We start from the raw sequence: 19148 nt of genomic DNA on the forward strand, positions 1-19148 counted from the left end.
TGACTCATCCAGATGACAGACACTGACAAAAGATCTACAAGGTACTGTAGATGGGTTCAGGGTAGATCCTGAAGGGAATTGACTGACATTGTCAGATAGCAAAAGTTGCATTTTTAGTTATATAGTTTTGTTTTTTGCAGTACTGGGGATTGAACTCAGGACCATGCGCGTGCCAGGCAAGTGCTTAGTCTACTGAGCCATCTCCCCAGCCCTAGTTATATAGGTCTTGCTTTAACTTGGTCTTAACCATCCAGAACAAAAGTATAATCACAAGATATGAAAGTAAAACCATATTAATATGTTGAGCTGTAAAAGGCTCAAGTCAACAACTTCTGACAATTGCCAGTTCTGCTGATAACCCACTACTATTATGGACTATTGGTCTATGTTGGGTTATTTTGGCGAATTCAAGTACCTACAATATTTGAACTGGCATCAAGTATGAAAAGGTCCTTTAAAGACTTCTTATCCAGCTTCTCTAACAGCAATGGAACCCCCATCTCTGACAAAGCAAAACGAAAAAGGGGGATATAAAGGACCATTTTGCAGTGAAAAAAACATGCATGTATATACAAAATAGTTAAGATAGATATACAGCTACTTTTTCTTAGTTCAATGAGAAGAAAGGTTTGTACTAATATTGTTTAGACAAGACATGTCTGCATCTTGTCCACTGAATAACCACTACAAAGAAAACAATACGCAATGTTACTCTATCTGTCCTACTAACCTGTTTTGAAACTGTTTCATTGCTATTTTATTTTCTCATTAAAATGAATAAAAACAATAGTAATAACAAATAAAAATTTAAAAAAGTCAGGAGTAGTCAGCTCATACCTAAAAGCCCAGCTGTTCTAGAAGCTGAGATAGGGCTACAAATTTGAAGACAGTCTGGAAAACATAGCAGAGATCCTATTTCAAATTTTAAAAATAAAATAAAATAAAATGGACTAGAATTGTAGCTCAAGGAGAGAGCTTGGGTTCAATCTCCATGACCAAAAAAATAGACACCAACAACTTCCCAAATAGCAGACACCATCACTTCTCCTCTGCACTCATCTTCATTGACAGCTATAAAACAAATATCATCTCTAACACTTCACATTGTTGACATATCTTTCTTTTCCTAATTCTAATGGTTCTCAGACATCTCTGGTGCATCTGCATTGCCCTTTCTGATTTTGTCATGTTAGTCTTTTTTCCTTTCATACATCTTATCTCAGCAATGTTTGTAGATTCCCACTTTGACTCTTTTCTAATCAAGTATGCAGGACTTCATGTATGTGGGAAGAATGCCAAAATTCTGATCCCTCCCACTCTTTTCCCCAGATTTTACACCAATATTCAATTATTTAATGTAGATTTTATGTCTTCATAGTTCTATTATTTCCTCCTTTACATTTGTTCCTTTATAGGGCATAGCCTCCCAATTTTTTTTTTCTCTATTCTAATAATTCTTCAATCCAACTGATACCACAAAATATTTCACATATAAGTTTTCTAAAATCAATCATATAACTCATCTGTTTAAAACTCTATTGTATAATACTTGGCACTATGTTAAAATTGACTTCCACCATACAGTCCTATATTTTCTACCTTAACCCTTACAATGGCTCCCTGATTCAGTTTATTCATGCCGGTTCACTGATTCACACAGACACACCAGCTCTCAGTGTCCTCTGCTCATATTCTTGCAGTATGGCATGTTTCTTTACTCATCCCCTACTGAACTTATTTTTAAGTTTATCTGTTGACATTTTGCCTATCTTTAAAGAACAAGATCAACTACTACAATCAGTCATAAAACATTTAGCAATGCATTTAGTATTAAATGCCTTTTTTCTCTTATTGGCATTTATTTTGTAGTATTAATTACATTATATACTTTACTTAGATTTTTTTATGTCTAATTTCTCCTGTTAGTCCTTAAGTTTCTGGAAGAGAGAAAATATGTATTTTCCATATTTCTTTTGTATAGTGCTTTGCACATACTAAGTTTAGAAAATGTTTATTCATTGTCTATAGTGGTTCTTATGAAGTTGGAATTTCCAGTATAAAATATGGAGCAATAAAATTAGATTATTTTTACTTTCATCTTAAAATATGTGTATGGATGGGAAAGGAATTCAAGAAATGAACATTTCATAAAGACTGTACCTGAACTTTATGTATCTCACACTTAGTCTGTCCCATTTTTGTATTCCATTAATTGTTTACCTAGAGCCTTCATGAACTAAATGAAAAAGGTACAGAATAAATGTAACTCAAATTACAAGGTATATATATGAACAATAATCTTTGGTGTAAAACCAATAGGAAGTACGAATCATGATAACAAATAAAATCTTTATTGAAGTAGATATTCAGGTTAAATAGCCTAAATTTTAACCTAGATGCTACTTAAAGTATGAGAACATATGAAAATATTCATTTAGCTAAAGTATAACACTATTGCTTTCTTAATTTCTATATATGTAATATCTAGCTCTACTTTTCTATCTCAAATTTTAATTTGTAAAGCTTCTATTTGATTTTATAGCACCTTATAGAGTTATTATAGTCAGTTATTGCATTGAGGATACAAATCTGATATTTCCTATTATAGATAATAGGAAGAAGAAAGTGTAATTGATTGTACATGAAGCATAAATTATACTAAACAAAATATGAATTTAATGCAAAATCAACTATCTTAGGGAACACTAGCTTAATAAAATATCTGAATTAAAAATCAGAAAATAACTACTGAAGCACAATCAATGCTTCAAGACAATCTAAAGCATTAGGAAAAGAATCCAAAACAATGGCTTTTTGTTGTTGTTATTGAAAAATATTTCTTCCTAAGTAAAAATCTTTGATTTCTGGTTTCTCTCACTACTCTAAAAAATCAAATTTGTTATATCTTTGGGGCTTCCTCGTATCTTAATTCATTTACTTATTTGTTTTTCTTAGTGCATTTTTGTGGTACCTGATAACACACTCATTGTAGGGCATTGGTATGAGTCCACATAGCCATTGCTTTGTTTTTCATCTCCCTTCTACTGTTCAATATCTTTTTTTCTTCATTCCTCAGATCTCTTTTCCATATCCACAGTCATTTGTCCTACCATCTCTCTTTCATTTTACTCTTTAAATTATTTATACTTGGGTCTTTCATATTAGAGATACTATATGATATTGAACCTTCTGTGTTGGATTTATTTCACTTATAGTTTCAAGATGCATTTTTCTTCCTATAAAAGAGTCAAATTTATCCTTCATGATTAAATATTAAACATTATATATATTATATACATAATTTTCTTTATTCATTTCTATATTGATGGGTATATAGGTCACTTCGATGGTTTATCAATTCTCACTTGTGCTGCTATAAACATAGTTATGTACATATCACTGTAATATGATAGATATAACTCTTTTAGGAAGATATCCATAAAAGGTAGATTTGGGCAAAATGGAATTTCTAATTTTAGTTTTTTGAGGAATCTCTGTATTGATTTCCAAAGTTGTTGTAGTAATTCATAATTCTACCCATAATGTAGAATGGTTCACCATTTGTTGCTTTTCAGTCCTTGATAATAGCTATTCTTAAAGAAAAAGATGATATATTTGTTATTTTGATTTGTATTTGTTTAATGGTCAAAGATGTTGAACATTTTTTCATATACTTATTGGCTATTTATATTATGAGAAGTATATGTGTTTGTTGTCCACTTTTGATTGGGTCTTTAATTTTGGAGGGGACGTCTAACCATTTTGAATTCTCCACACATTATAGATACTAGTCCTCTGTCAGGGAGTAGCTGGTAAATTTTTTCCCATTCTGTATGTTGTCTTTTCATGCTGTTGGTTGTTTCCTTTGCTGTGCAGAAAGAAGGCTTTTACTTGATGTAAATAATCCTATTCATTGATTCTGAGTATTATGTTTTTGTGCACCTGCAGCTCTGTTCAAGAAGTCCTCGCTTAAGCTTATGTCATTAAGAGTTTCACTATTTTTTTCTTCCAGCATATTGATGTTACTGTTTTTATATGTAAATTTTGATTCATTTTTCTTTCATTTCTATACAGAATGGGAGTTGTGGATCAAAATTTGCTCTTCTTCATGTGGAATTTTGACAAAGGGATCAATACACACTGGTGAAAGAGTATCTTTAACAAATGGAGTCAGGAAACTAGTTATCCACATTTACTTCATTTTTTAATTCATTTTCCAATCAATCATGAAATTCCTAATTATGTTGAAGATCAAATCTATTTTAAAAAAATTGCACAGAAAACACTACATGGTAAGTTGTCTTGGTGAAGAAATGTCTTTTACATCTTTAAGAGAGAGATGAAGAAAGTTTCAAAAGACACCTGCTAATTCAAATCTTTCCTTGCCTCGAGAGTCAAAAATATACTTATAAATAAATGTGCACTTCTATAAAAGTATATATTTGTATACATTTGTATACTAAATAATTTTCTTAAAATAAGAAATCTTTGTCTTCTAAAGTATTTGTTAGGATGAAATTTTCCATCATTTTTCTAATCTCTACTTTTTTTTAATAAGTGTCCACTTGAAAAGCAGTAATTGATTCTTTCATTATAGTTATCCTTTCTTTTTTTACTTCAGAGATTACTTCTGATCTGATTTTCTCTATGTTTCTGCAGTTGATTCTTTACTTCAGGTGTTATTAATTCAGAGATTTCTTTTTTTTCCAGAGGTTATTGCTGATCTGAGTTCTTCTATAACTTTCAGCAGTTGTTTCTTTACTTCAAACGCTATTGATTCAGACATTTCAGCTATGTGATTCCCAATTTCTTCTGTGCTAATCTCTTCTGAACTCGTTCTGGGTGGGATCGGGGCCAGAGATTGCATTTTGGTCCTTCTCTTTATCATTTTGTATAGCACTGTCCTCTGACCTTTGGTGTGGAGCTTTGGTGCAGTTATAACCTTGGCACCTACTGAAATTTGGGTGCAGATCTATGAAGTGTCAGTTGATCTAGTTGTGTCTGGCTCGGGTCTGGCTGCTGTGCTCAGCTTCTTTCTGCTGCAGCTCTTGGAAATGAACCTGTTGTGCCCCTCTGGCAAGATGTTCTGCTCCTGGATTAGCTAGGTGGTTCTGGCCTCTAGTCTCTCTGCAGGAACTTCAGCGGCAGAGTTGTATGCCAGGCTTGGGCTGGGTCTGGAGGGTCCAGAGAGTCGCGGAAGTTCTCACTCAGACGCTGGTCCTGGGCTGGGTCTGGAGTGGTCCAGCAGGCACATGGGAGCATGGAAGCTTTGTCACACACTGGCCGGGACTGGACTTTGGCTAGGTCTTAGAATGAAATGTTGAACATGTTACCTTAACAGATTTTCCTTCTTTTTATTATGGGTTGGCAATTCCCTACTTCTGAGGCAAATATTTCCTGGAGCTGATGTGTGACTACACATAGGGCTTGCATCCTATACATATTCTGTTTGAGGGAATTCATGCTTAATGTTTCACTCTTTGGCAATTGTACAGACAAAAACTTTAGAATGGTAAGGATTTTATAGAGGCTTGTTCAGGAAAGAGGTATAAACCCGAAAAGTGAAGTCAATGTAGTCCCTAAAAGAGTATGCCTAGACTCTCTAGCCTAAAAAGGAGCTAAAGAAAAAGCAGAATTGGTAGCCTGAATTCTCTCTGGTCCAGAAGCTCATGGAGTACCAAGAGGTCATTAGGGAATTTGGAGCTTGACTGTTTCTATTCCAGTAAGAATAGAAACCATAGGTAAGAAATGTTAAGACTTTCTAATTGCTAAGAAAAAGTAACCTCTTCTCCAGCCAGATAATTTGTCATTCCTTGAGAGGATGACAAAACCCAACTTAAGAAATGGTGACAAAGAAAATAACAAGCCAACGCTAGGCAGAGGACCAGCAATACGAAGAGACAAGGTGTCAAGGATAATTGAATTGTAGTAGAAGATAAACTATAGACAATTTAAGTACAATTCTCAAACTTCAAAACAATCAAATTATACACAACTAAATTAGATAAAAATATTATAGGCAGTCAGACAGGGCTAGGCCCTCAATGGAGCCAGTAGAGGAGATGCCTTGCAACTGTGGGAGACAGGCACCTCCACTGTGGGCCAGACCTCAAGATAAAAGATCAAAGGAATGCACCAACATATTCCTCTCAGGACAAACATCAGAGATTGATATTCTAAATAGGTCTCACCTTGAGAAAGGCAGGAATAGCCACTAACACAGCCCTCTACAGGAAAGGCCCGAGTTTTGTATTCATGCCCACTTGCTATGTGACTTGCTTCCCTATTTGATCTTGATTTAATAAGTTTTATCTGAGCAGTTATACTTGCAATCCTATTGGTTGACCATAGTTTTCTTCCCCTTCATGCCTACCTTTCAAATTCCCATGTTTCCCTCCTGGATCTGCATCACATCATGCATTTTCTCCATGAAAATCCATAGGATAAAGAGATTCCTTGGCAACCCACTTTGGAGCCTTTCTGTTTCTCTCTCAAACAGAAGCATTCTTTCCCTTGATAAATATCTTCTGCTTTTAACCTCCCTTTTTCCTGAAATTCTTCAATTTTAGAGAACACAAACTGTACCAAAAATCCAGCAGGTTAGGAGTTTCTTTCCCTTATATCAAAATGCTTAACAAAGTACTGTATACTTCACAATGCATAATTGAGATTCCAGGCTTATGGAATGCTCTAAGGCAACTATCTAAAACTGGAGAGGTGAACAATAAACAGGAAGCAAACAAATAAGCCAAATTGCCCTAAGGAAAAAAAATCTTAATATAAGATGCCCTCAGGTAAGAAACCCAAGCTTGATATTGTTGCACTATGCCAGGGATGGACATTGGAAGACATAGTTAAAAGCCAAAGGCAGGCTATTGGTTTCCAGCAGAAGCAAGCTCAATGGGAAGACAAAGAAAATGGAGAAGAAAATTCAATAAGATAATGACTGAATTTTTTAGAAGTAATCAAAGACCAGTGTCTTCAAGCATAGGAAGCATGAACAATGCCAGGCCATTTAAATACAAATAAATTTATCTTTAGGCAAACAATGGTAAAGCTGCAGATCAAAACATAGATTTTGAAATGCATTGGAGAGAAAAGCTAGACTAATCACTAATGAATAACAATATACAGGTAAAAGATTTCTCAGTAGCTAGAAATGAACCCTGTAGCCAGAGGCCAGAGCAATTTTCAGAGAAGTAAAATGTTTGAGTATGGTCCTTCTACTGCAGGATAATTGGCAGCTTGATTAAAGTGTATTTTAAATATATTTCCTGGACTATAAACATAAGGAGATTTTCCAAGAGGTTGAGATGAAACTGGAGAGGTAGACAGAACTGTAAGTCTAAGAGAATTTGTTGTCAAAATACATACGCTAAAAGAAGTTCTTAAAGATAAATACAGAAGATAGAAACATTTTACACTTAAGTAAAGTAGCAAAGAAATAGTAAGTAAATTAAAATACATATCAATCATGCAAACAAAAACGATTAATTCAAGAGATGACAAGGGCCAGCCAAACAGCTCAGCAGATTAAAGTACTTGCAAGCAGGTTCAGGGGACAGGGCTTGATCCCCAGGGCCTGCCATTCTGGCCCTGACTCCAGGGTGTGTTGAGATGCAATTGAGACTGGGTGTGGTGGCGCACACCTGTAATCCCAGTTCTTGGGATGCTGTAAACAGGTGGAGTCCAATCTAGTAGTAAGACACTGAAACCCCTATAGACCCTTCCCTAAAATACCAAAAAAGAAGAAGAAGAAGAAGAAGAAGAAGAAGAAGAAGAAGAAGAAGAAGAAGAAGAAGAAGAAGAAGAAGAAGTCAAAAACCACAATTCTTGAGCTTTATAGGTCATAATTTTTGGTGTAATTGTTTTACTTTTCACTAGGATCAAAATTCTATACAAAATTAATCATAATCTCAATTAGTATGAAATTATAATCAAACAAATTGAAAAATAAAATACGTGAATGATGATATACTACAAAATAATTTTAAAAAGAAGTTTTGAATCAAACTTAGAAGTGGAGAATGTTCTTAATGTGGAGATAAATAAAATGCAAATTGCATATACAATATGTCTTAGTTATTAAAAAATACATATATGCAAAAGAAAAATGTCATGGAAAGGAAATGACATTTCTGGTAGAGAATATTTATGGGTTGTAGAATGATGGCAAAGTTTTTAATTTTATCTTGGCATTACCTTTTTCCTCAACGGAGATATATTATTTATATAATCATAATACAGTATATTATTGATACATACTAATGAAGTAAAAATGATTAATATTAATGTAATAATATTTATACTTATTTATTTTTATTGGTATGTGTTTATAGTTCATGCAGTTTACAATGATCTTGGGGAATGGGTGCAATCACATAATACATTTTGATTCTATTTTTAATAACCTTCTCATTCTCTTCCTCCTCCTTTAAATCTTCTTTCTCCATTTTTGTTCTTGTTGGTATTATTAATCTTATGATATGACACACGACACGTAAAGCCATGTGTTTACATTCATTAAGGTCACTAGGTTCCTGGACATGGCCTATGCCCCTCTACTCTTATTCACAAAGGCTTCACTTTCAGCGATCGTTTCCGTAGTGTGTTGTTCTTGTCCACATTCTCTTGGATTCCTTGCTATTTAGTGACCTATCCCCTTGTCTCCGTCTAGCTAAATTAATTATATTAATTAATCATGCTATACATACTGTTTTTAAATGATTAGCTTATTTGATGATAATGACCAAATAAATCCATCTTAAATTACTTAGTTTCTAAAGCAAGTTACAAAGCATGATAGTTCATAGGATAGAAATAACTAAAAGTTATTTCATGAGAAAAACCTACTTTAAAATAACAGAAAGCTTATTGGTGAGTTTACTACAGTTTAGTAAACCACTAATTTTTTTTAGAGTAATAATTTGGATTATATTGACAACTGTTGAAATTCTTTGATATACTAAGACAGCCCATTACCTTCCAAATGAAAGTTTTCCTTAAGATCTAAAGTTACTGGGGCTAGGGAAATAGCTTGGTGGTTTAAGTACCTGCCTGGCAAATGCAAGGAACTAGGTTCAATCCCCTGTACCTGATGCTATGCTGGCCCCCGGTTCCCAGGACACATTGTATGGGCCCCTGAAACCAGGCATGGTGGCTCAGGCCTGTAATCCCAGAACTGGGGAGGCTGAGACAGGAGGATCTCTACACATCCAAGATGCATAGTGAGACCATGAACCAAAAAATAATAAATGATTAAAAAAATAAAATTACTAAATTATATTCTAATTTTTAAATATTTTTCATCATATTCTGTAGGGACTTAAAGTTCAACATATCAATACTTGATGAAAAATACCTGTTCCATGTTATGCCTAAGATTTTTGATATTCAGACAGATAGTGAGGTTAAGCTTAACAGCCTAGGTTGTATGGTAATAAAAATAAACTTCTCTTCTGGAGGGTTAACAACCTAAGTTTGCAAACCAAAATTAGAGAAAAAGGGCCACAAGGAAAGCTAACACTTTGACCCTAGCCTTCCAAGGTCAATTAAGACTTAGGACATATGAGAACTTGTACTGCAATGTCATGTAACTCCATAGTATCCCAAATTTTCTGATCAAGGAGATTATGGGGCCAAAGAGGAAAGTGATCGATGATGTAGAGTGTGCCTAAGGAGAGTCACATGGAGAGACAACATTCTCTCAGAGAATGTTTCACAGAGAGCACAGTGGCCAAGCAATGGCTATAACTCATCCATATGACTGACACTGACAAAGGTTCTACAATCTGAGGTACAGGATCTCAGGATAAATCCTGAGGGGGATTTCACTGACCTTATTAGACCCCAAATCTACAACTCTTGTTGCATAGGTCTTGCTTTATCTTGGTCTTAACCATCCAGCAGAAAAGTATAAAAACGAAATATAAGAAGTAAAGCCATGCTGTTATGTTGAGCTGTAGGGGACTCAGGTCAACAATTTCTGACATTGCCAGTCAAGCGGAAGACCCAATACTATTATGGACTACCGGACTCTTTTAGAATATTTTGCTGAATTTACACACCTATAATATTCAAATAACAGAACTAAACAAAAGAAGGGGATACAGATGAATGTCCATTTTGTATCTGTGTATTCAAAGTGGTTAGGATAGATATATAGTTACAATCTCTTAATGAATAGAGGGATTTGATCTAATAGTGTTTGTAAATAGGATATCATGTCCATATCTTGTACAGCAATTAACCACTAGGAAGCATGTATGCAATGTGTTAATTATTAAAACTGTCCTACCAATTTGGTTTGAAACTGTCTCATTGCTATTTGTTTCTCAATAAAAGTATAGGGGCGGGGAAAAGAAAAAAGAGGGGCTGCGGAGATAGCTCAGTGAAATAAGTGCTTCCTTGGCAAGTGCAAGGGCCTGAGTTCAATCCCTGGTTCTGAAAAAAAAAAAAAAAAAAAAGAAAAGAAAAGAAAAGCAAAAGAAATAAATAAAAAGAAAAAAGAGAAGGTGGTTTGAAGGACATAATAATGAAGCTGTTGTTTAACTTTCCTGCATTTTGTAACTTGGGCACAGCAATTAAAACAATGGAATAAAGGCAAATATATTAATTTGAAAATAAAGTAAAATTACCTATAACTATTTGAGTACCTCAAATCAAAAAGTACTATAACTCTGTTTCTAAAAACAGCTGTACAGTAACAAAAGAATTCTATAGCTACGTAAGGGGCAAAGATGAATTCTCATTTTGAACTAAAATCAACAAATATAAAAATATAGTGTGGGAAAGAAACACTTGGGACAGCCTGAAATTCCAAATTCTGGTTCTTTCTCTGTTAGTGACTGAAATTGTTACTTGGAACAAAAGTCTAGAACTTTCAAAGCCTCAGTTTCTCCCAAAGAAGAAAAAAAAATCTGATTCACTTATTTTATAAGACTGACCCAAGTTTCAAATGAGATTGAGATGTATATGGAAATAAATTTTGAAAAACTTACCTTTTAAAACCTATTTAGGGAGCCGGGGAGATAGCTCAGTAGAATAAGTACTTGCCTGGCAAGCGCAAGGGCCTGAGTTCAATCCCCGGTTTCGCCAAAAAAACAACCAAACAACAACAACAACAACAACAACAACAAAACCTATTTAAATAATCAAATAAGAGGAGGAAATTCAAGGCCCTTTATCTGGCTTTTATGTCCATCCTCATTTCTATCATCTAGACTGCCCTCTTTAGCGTGCATTCATGATAGGCACCTAAGCACTAGTCTTCTACACTACTTAAAAGTCAACTATATTTTTAAATATATTAATTATAGAAGGTTAAAATGTAACAAAGCATCCAGTACAATATGTATAAGACTTTTTGTTTCCTAATCCAGAAATACTGATTAGAAATGCTATCCTTGAATAAGTGTCAAAAATTTTAGACATTCAATATACACTGATTCAATTTAAGAAACTAAAACTTGGAAATGAAATTTATATTTTATGATTTCATCTTACTATATATTTTCTTTGTTCCTTGTGAAATAGTGCTGTGTATAAAGGATGGACTAAGATACAATGGGCTTATTGTCTACTACAATGACCCACATATAACTAAAATAGTATCAGAAGCTCTAGACCTATTGTAGTGCCAGGAAAAGAGAAAAATTTATTCCCATATTTTGACTTGGATTTTACACACATAAAGCTGTAGGAACGATTTTCAAAATCATAATGCCCGTAATAATCTTAAAATATGGCCCAGAATCTGACCTTTTCTCATGGCTTCCATTACTATAATCCTGGCCTCCCCACTGTCTCCAGCCTGGATTCTTAAAGTGGCTTCCTAATACATTTTGCTGCTTCTGGTCTTGTGAAAATGTAAGCAGAAAATGTAAGCTAATTTCCACATGTGATTTCTGTATGGTAACACCTACTTTTCTTCACTTGACACATTTCCAGGCCTACTGAGGACCTTTCCACCAGTGACTAGAAAGAGCTGGGGTGTAAATACCCACCTACCAACCCTTATGTCAAATAATCTGACGCATGCTTTATACTGCTTCCCAGGTTTCCCCACTGAGGTTAGGTTCTAGTTGTCTCTCCTGGTATTGCTGCCTTCTACTTCATCTTCCTGCTCTTCCTCACCAGCATATTCTTTAATAGCAAATAAACAAACTTTCCTTTGTCTCAGGGTCTTGTTATCAAGGAATCAAAGGAGGATATCTCTAAGGGCCGGCCAGATAGCTCAGCAGATTAAAGCATCTGCTTAGGCAGAGCACAGCAGCTGGGGTTCAATCCTTGGCCAGCCCTGTCCCTAGGCGCACTAAGCCTGCTATTGAGACTGGGTGTGTGATGTCACGTGCCTGTAATCCCAACACTTGGGAAGCTGAAAACAGGAGCATCACTGTAAGTACGATCTGCGGATCTGCATAGTGAGACCCTGTAGATCCTGTCCTAAATACAAAAAAAAAAAAAAAAAAAAAAAAGGAAGATATTTCTAATAAAGCAGTCCTCAATCCAACAGGAATATTGATCTTTGTTTAAACAAAGTTAGATTACTTCATTCTTCTCTCAAACACTGAATTTTGTTTTGTTTTTGTATTTTAGGGAAGGGTCTACAGGATGTTCAGGGTCGCACTACTCAATCGGACTCATAATGATCTGCCTGTTTACAGGTGAGCACTTCACTATACCCAGCCTCAAATGCTGTCTCAGCACACCCCAGGGGCGGGGCTGGCAGGGCCGCCACTGTCCTCTGTGCCACACACTTTAATCCACTGAGCTATTTGGCTGGCCCTTTCAAACACTGAATTTCACTTTCTTTTTTTTTTTCAAAGATGAGTAACTATAACTTTACAATATTCTAAAAGGACCAGTATTATCTGCCTACACCTGTTCCATATGTTCCTATTACTTTTCCATGGACTTTCCAATCATGGGGCCTCTGCTCTAACTAATTCTCTAGTCTACAATGTCTTTTCTTCAAAATCTGCTGTATTCTTAAGTGCTTCAGCTCTTTCAAGACTTACTCATATCTCGTTTTCTTGATGTTATCTTCCTGACTGCCACTCAGTGTAACATAGGGCCCTCTCTCCACTCTTTCAAAAGAAGGCTAATATGTTGGGATTGGTCTTTCTTTTTCCACTTTTATACACCCCTAACATATTTCGTGATTTATTTTTTCCTGCTAGAATGTAAGCTCCATCAATATTTTTATATACAAGTTATGATATGGCTTATTGTTTTGATTACATGGCAAATTTTGTGGACAGAGTTCCTTGTTTTGTTCTGTAATGTTCTTGAACACTCAGACAGGACCTGACACGTGAGAACTATTCTGTGAAATTTTGTTGAATAGCTGCTATCAATTCTCATGTTATATCTTGGAAAAGAAAGGACAAATATATACTATGGAACACATAACTACCAAAAATAATCCACAGTAAGTTACCACATGACCATACCATACCACAGTAAGGTACCATATAAGTATACCATATACCTACATATACTATACTATGTATATAACAGCAATAACTAGCTAACCCATGACTTTGTGTTAAAATCAAAAGTAAATTTATACTACTAGAAAAACTTTTGAATTACATTTACTTTTAGATTCAAATGAAATCCTTAATGTGTTGAAGAATAGACATTGGCTTCAAAATTTGCCGTGTAATCAAAACAATAAGCCACATCATAACTTGTATATAAAAAGATTAAGGATAGGTTTCAATGTTCTGTAACAATGAAAAATAAACCCCACATGTATATGTATACATATGTAGTTATATGTGTATATGTATATATAACAGGTATATAACATATATCTATATATCTATATATATATGATAATTTCCAACTAGTAGTAATTACTACAAAACACACAGAAAAGGGAAAATAAAATATAATTTTAAACATTATACTTCTACGTATATTATTTTTAAAGTTAAGTCAAAAGGAGAAATCATCCATTAGCTGCTGAGTTTACTTTGATGTTTAATTTTAACAGGAAGGAGAAAATAACCAATTTAATTTCTAAAAGTATCTTTTGAACAACAGTGTTTTCAACTTTTTAACTTGACACCATTGGACATGCATGGCCATAGGACTATTGGCCAAGAGGAAGAAAATGTGCTGAATTTAGAGTCTCAAATACAGAGCATAAAGATACCCAACTATCAAAATTAGTACCTTAATCAAGGAAATGTGAAACAATGTATTCATAGTCATTCATATTAAGGTACAGAATTGACATAATCCTTATCTCAACATGAGTAGATTTCTTGGGAAATATTCAGAAACTTACTCTAACACTCAAAAGTTTAAGATGTCTGAAGAGCCAAAACATTCTTTAGAAAACAAAGTTGGATGAATACATTTTCCTGTTCCAAAAATTACTACATATTTACTATAAAACTTAATGCACACTCCAAAACTCACTGTCCTCTGTATAGGAATCTAGGTCAGTCAAACTGTCCACATTTATGATTAACTTTAAAGGAATCATAGACCATTAGATAGAGTAAAAATGTCCTTTTATTAAATAGAGACTTTTCTAAATATTTACGTAATCCAACTCTTAGGTAATAAAGCAAAGGAAATGACCATCCAAGAATTTCTACACCAATGGCCATAGTAGTAGTATGCAGCATATCTAAGAAGTGACAACAATCCAGTACCCAGCGAGGGATAAATGAGTGAACGAAGTGTGAACCATGCATGCAGTGGAACATCATTTGCAGTAACACAGAATAAAGTGTTGATCAGTGCTACAACACGGATGATACTTGCAACATGCTAATAAAAGAAGCTAATCACGAAAGACAGCAGGGCATGATTCTATTTGCATAAAATACTAAACAGAAAAAGTTATAAAGACAGAGAGTAGGTCAATCCTTTCTGAGGGCTAGGTGCAAGGGAAGGGAGGTTTGTAGGAATACGGCAGTAAATGCTAACTGGCTGGGTTTCCTTGAGGGGTGATGACATGTTCTAAAACTGATTGTGGTGGTGACTACACAATGCGGTATACATATTAAAATTATTGACATGTATGTTCTAGTGGGTGAAGTATATGCTACTGAATAATAAACTTTAAGTGAGTAGTCTGTGTTATTGAATTATATATTTTAAATGGGTGAAGTATATATTAAATGAAGTATATTTCAGTAAAAGTTTGCTTTAAAAATTATACATTAATAACTCAGACTTATCTCCCAGATAAAGAACTTTGGTCCATGAGGAACTGCATGAAATTATATTTTTGCTTAACATCTCAATCTTAAGTTTCTGAAAAATGGTGGTAAGAGATACAGAAATCTCAATCATTCAGAGAACTAAGAATAAAATTAATAAAAATCATAATGTTAATACAGTGCTTTGAGGAACAAAAAACACTTGTACTAAAGGTCTTGCAGTCAATAAAACAGAAAACTGAGACACCTGTTCCCTTCCCTAAGTAAATCTGGAGATGAGGTATGAGAAATAGGAATGATGATGAACTCAGAGGTATCATCAGTAATTAAAAATTCATACAAATACCGTCTTTAAGAAAAACTTATGAAGATAGAAAATAATTAGGCAATGATAGCCTGCATTTAGCCTGACCCTGCAAGAGGGTCAGAATCATATTTCCTGAATTAATTGATATTTACTCTAGCTGCCTTGGGCAGACAAGCACCGTACCAGCCCCATGCCAGCCGAGAGGGGCAGACTAATGACAACATTATTCCAGAGCCCAGCTTGGCTGAGGACCTACAGCCATACATGCAGATGGCTGCGCGACTCCCACTGAGCATTTGCTTCAGCCCACCCCAACTGCTGACTTCGCGATTACATCAATTTATGTGTATTGCTTCAAACTTGGGAAGAAAATAGAATATGTATATCTTGAGCAAATTATGCAAAATTTATAAGCTTTGGGAAATATGAGAAGTTCTTGAGATTCCAGAAGGATAATTGGGATTATTTACAAAGAATCAAATGGATACAGACATGAGACAAGAAAGTATTATTTTTAAAGTTTTGAAGAAGCCTAATGTTTTACATATAACTGAGTTACTTACATGTAAAAAAAATATAAACAAACTAATAGACATTTAATTTCTCAAAGAGAATGCCACATAAAATTTCTGGTTAAAAAATTCTCTTGGAATGGTTTGTCCTATTGAAAATGAAATGCATGAACAAACAAAAAGCAAAAGATATTCATAAGTATTTAAATAGGACACAGTAAAAAAATAATATCTGTATCAAAAATTACAGGTGTTCATTTTTCCTGAGAGGGGCAGTAGAGGAATATGTATCAATAAGTTCTAAGCAGTGGTGGAGATAAAGTGCCATTTCTGTCATTGTAATAAAGGCCCCCAAAGCCTCGTATGTTTGTAAGATGCTTGTGTCACTGGTTGCTGTGCTTGTTGGTAGATTCATCCAGTGGTAAGTTCAGAGGCTGACTGGGCTGCTGGAAAGGGGCCTCTGGTCAGAAGAGGGTGGCCCTTTGGGGCCTGCCCCAGAGGTGGGCGTCACCCTTGCCAGCTCTGCCTTTCCTTTGCTTCCTGACTGCTCTGAGGTGAGCGCCTTCTCTCCACACATTGCAAAGTTTCTGCCTTCGTTGGGCTAGCCAGGTAGGGACTGCAACTGTGAGAAGTAATGAGTGTAAATAAACTTCTCCTCTGTTATGTGGTGGGTCTTGGGCATTGTGTCTCATTGGTGAGAAAGTGCCTATCTATGACCGTAAGAGAAGGATGCTACTGAGAAACATAAAAATGGAATATGAACTACTAAATTTAGTACACAAAAATCAATTTATATTCCAGAAGCTGGGAAAAGAACAGTAATTTTATCAGCATAAACAGCAATCAAATGACAAACTTTACAGTTGGATAGGAAAATAAAATGCTAGCAGTCTTCTCCACCAGGATAGGCATAAAGCAGGGTCGAGAGAAGTTACATATAAGGTAGTGAATGCATGCACTGCTAGGCTGATAAAAAAAAATAAAGAATAGATATTTTTAAACTCTACAAAATAAAATGCCAAGTTTTAAAAACTCACAAAGAAGACAAACATTTATATAAAAAAAGAAGATACAATGGTAGTGAACAATATAAGCTTAACAATATATTCTTGAATGTTATCAAGGAGTAACCAAAAAACTGAGTTCAAATAAATGTATGTTACCCATGCTTATTTCCCTGTGTTTGTGGGTTTTCAAGTTCTTTGGCCATTTCTTTTCCTCTTTACCTACGTACTTATGTTCATTTTCCTATCATTACTGAACTGGTAGCACTATTTGAAACTATTTTAGGTTAGTCGTCGGTCTCTGTTACGACAGTGAGTTTTTTCTCGGCCTTTCCTGCGGGATCCGTGGTACGTGTCTCGCGACTTCTTTATTCCCAGACTCAGAAGGACATTCCCACTCGCACTCTCTGCTTCTTCACACCCCCTCACATTCCCTGCTTCAGTCTCCACCACTGACCCTTTATGTCTCGGTGCCCAGCTCTCCGCAGCCTCCACTAGAGCCCCGTGGTCCTTCTAGAAAGCTCAACAGTCGAGCAGCCAAAACCAACTCGTTACAGTGTCAGAAACTCGCCTTGTTTCTTAAGAACTTCGACCAGGAAGTGCATGGGCAGATCAAACAAATTGAGTCAGACAGGCAGAACCTCCTCAAGGAGGTGGATAACTTATACAACATCGAGATCCTGCGGCTCCCCAGGGCACTGCACTAGATGAACTGGCTCAAATACTTTACCCTTGGAGGCAACAAACAGGCCCTGGAACAGGCAGCAACAGCTGAAGTGGCTATCACAGAAAGAGACAAGCTAACAGCAGAAGCTATTCAGACACCCTCAAATCTGCCAAAAAACGGAAGGTAGTATGAGTGGACGAAATGATGATGGAAGAAGAAAAAATAAACCTCAGAATTCCCAAATTACAAGAATCAAAAGGTGTATGCCATCTAAGAGAACCTAGTCTGTACAAAGAAAAGGCAAAAGGTCAAGCTATGACAACCTCATGACCCCAGCTGTGGGTTGGATGGAACTGTCTATGGTGAAACCAACTCTGGGCATGACACACCGGTTTGACTCCAGGGTCTTCAAGACTCCAGGCCTATGCACTCTAGCAGCCGGAGGGCAGATGTGCAACCTCTCCGGCAATGGTAGCCCTCTGGTTGACAGCAAAAAAATCTCCCTCACTGTGCCAGTGGGGGGCAGTGAGAACGTTCGACTATTGGCCAGTGACTCGCAGAGGATGGATATTGCACAACTGGATCCAGAGGCCTCAGGAAACAGTACTAAGCTCTCCAACCATCTCGCCCAAATCTGCAGCACCACACAGACCCCCAAATGAGAAGACATCAGGTGCACATTGGATTAGGTTGGAACTTGCTTGTCTCCCCTCTCCCCTCCTGTTGCTCCTCCCCCGGTGCAGGGGAGGTGGGTTTACTAAGGAAACCCCTAGGACGTTTCACCTGCTGTGCCCCGCAGTTCTTGTCAACCTGATTTGTGGAACAGCATTTTGTGCTTATTCCTGTTTACCGAAGAACAAAAATTGCTTGGAGGCAGCTTCTACATATTGCACCTCTACCTCTCTAGTCAATGGGAATTTAGATGAAGGAATCATAGGGCTTAGAGTGGTCTAGGGTTGTGAGTGACCAATCACAGAGTAACTCTCTAAGCTCTCTGATCCAGTGGTCCTTACTGAGTCTGCCAACTGCATTTGATGGGATAGGATCATGTGGAGGACAAACATAACTTGTCTCGTGACCCCATTCCACATGTTTAACCTATGCCCATGGTAAGGACTAGTTAGGTCAAGTCAGCAGAGAGACCTTTGTGCTTCAGCCCCAAAGAATCATGTCCTGTAGTCCAAGAATTTGGGAACAAGCAGTTTCATTCCAGGCTTGTGGGCACACAGCCTTCTTCTGGACAGCTCTTGGTTATATTTTGTATTAGGAATTCAGGTCTACCCAGATTGAATTGTTTTGAAGTGTTTTTAGTCTCCCTTTCCAACGACTTTTGTACATACTGTCTTCCTGCGTAATGGTAACCCTGCTTTCAATAAATTCATGTTTGGTTTCTTTAGTTAAAAAAAAACTATTTTAAACAAATGAAGAGAAAGGAGAATTGGATTCAAATAGTCTAGAGTTTCTGTTTGATAA

At 35.9% G+C, this 19148-nt stretch overlaps 1 protein-coding gene across 1 annotated transcript in view; it reads right to left on the bottom strand.

Annotated features, from left to right (window-relative positions):
- Nucleotides 1–19148, bottom strand: part of LOC101574641 (attractin-like protein 1) — a 699390-nt gene that overhangs the window by 259290 nt on the left and 420952 nt on the right. The window lies entirely within an intron of this gene.

Source organism: Octodon degus, unplaced genomic scaffold (genome assembly GCF_000260255.1).
Source record: "Octodon degus isolate 3935 unplaced genomic scaffold, OctDeg1.0 scaffold00311, whole genome shotgun sequence".
Taxonomy (NCBI): domain Eukaryota; kingdom Metazoa; phylum Chordata; class Mammalia; order Rodentia; family Octodontidae; genus Octodon; species Octodon degus.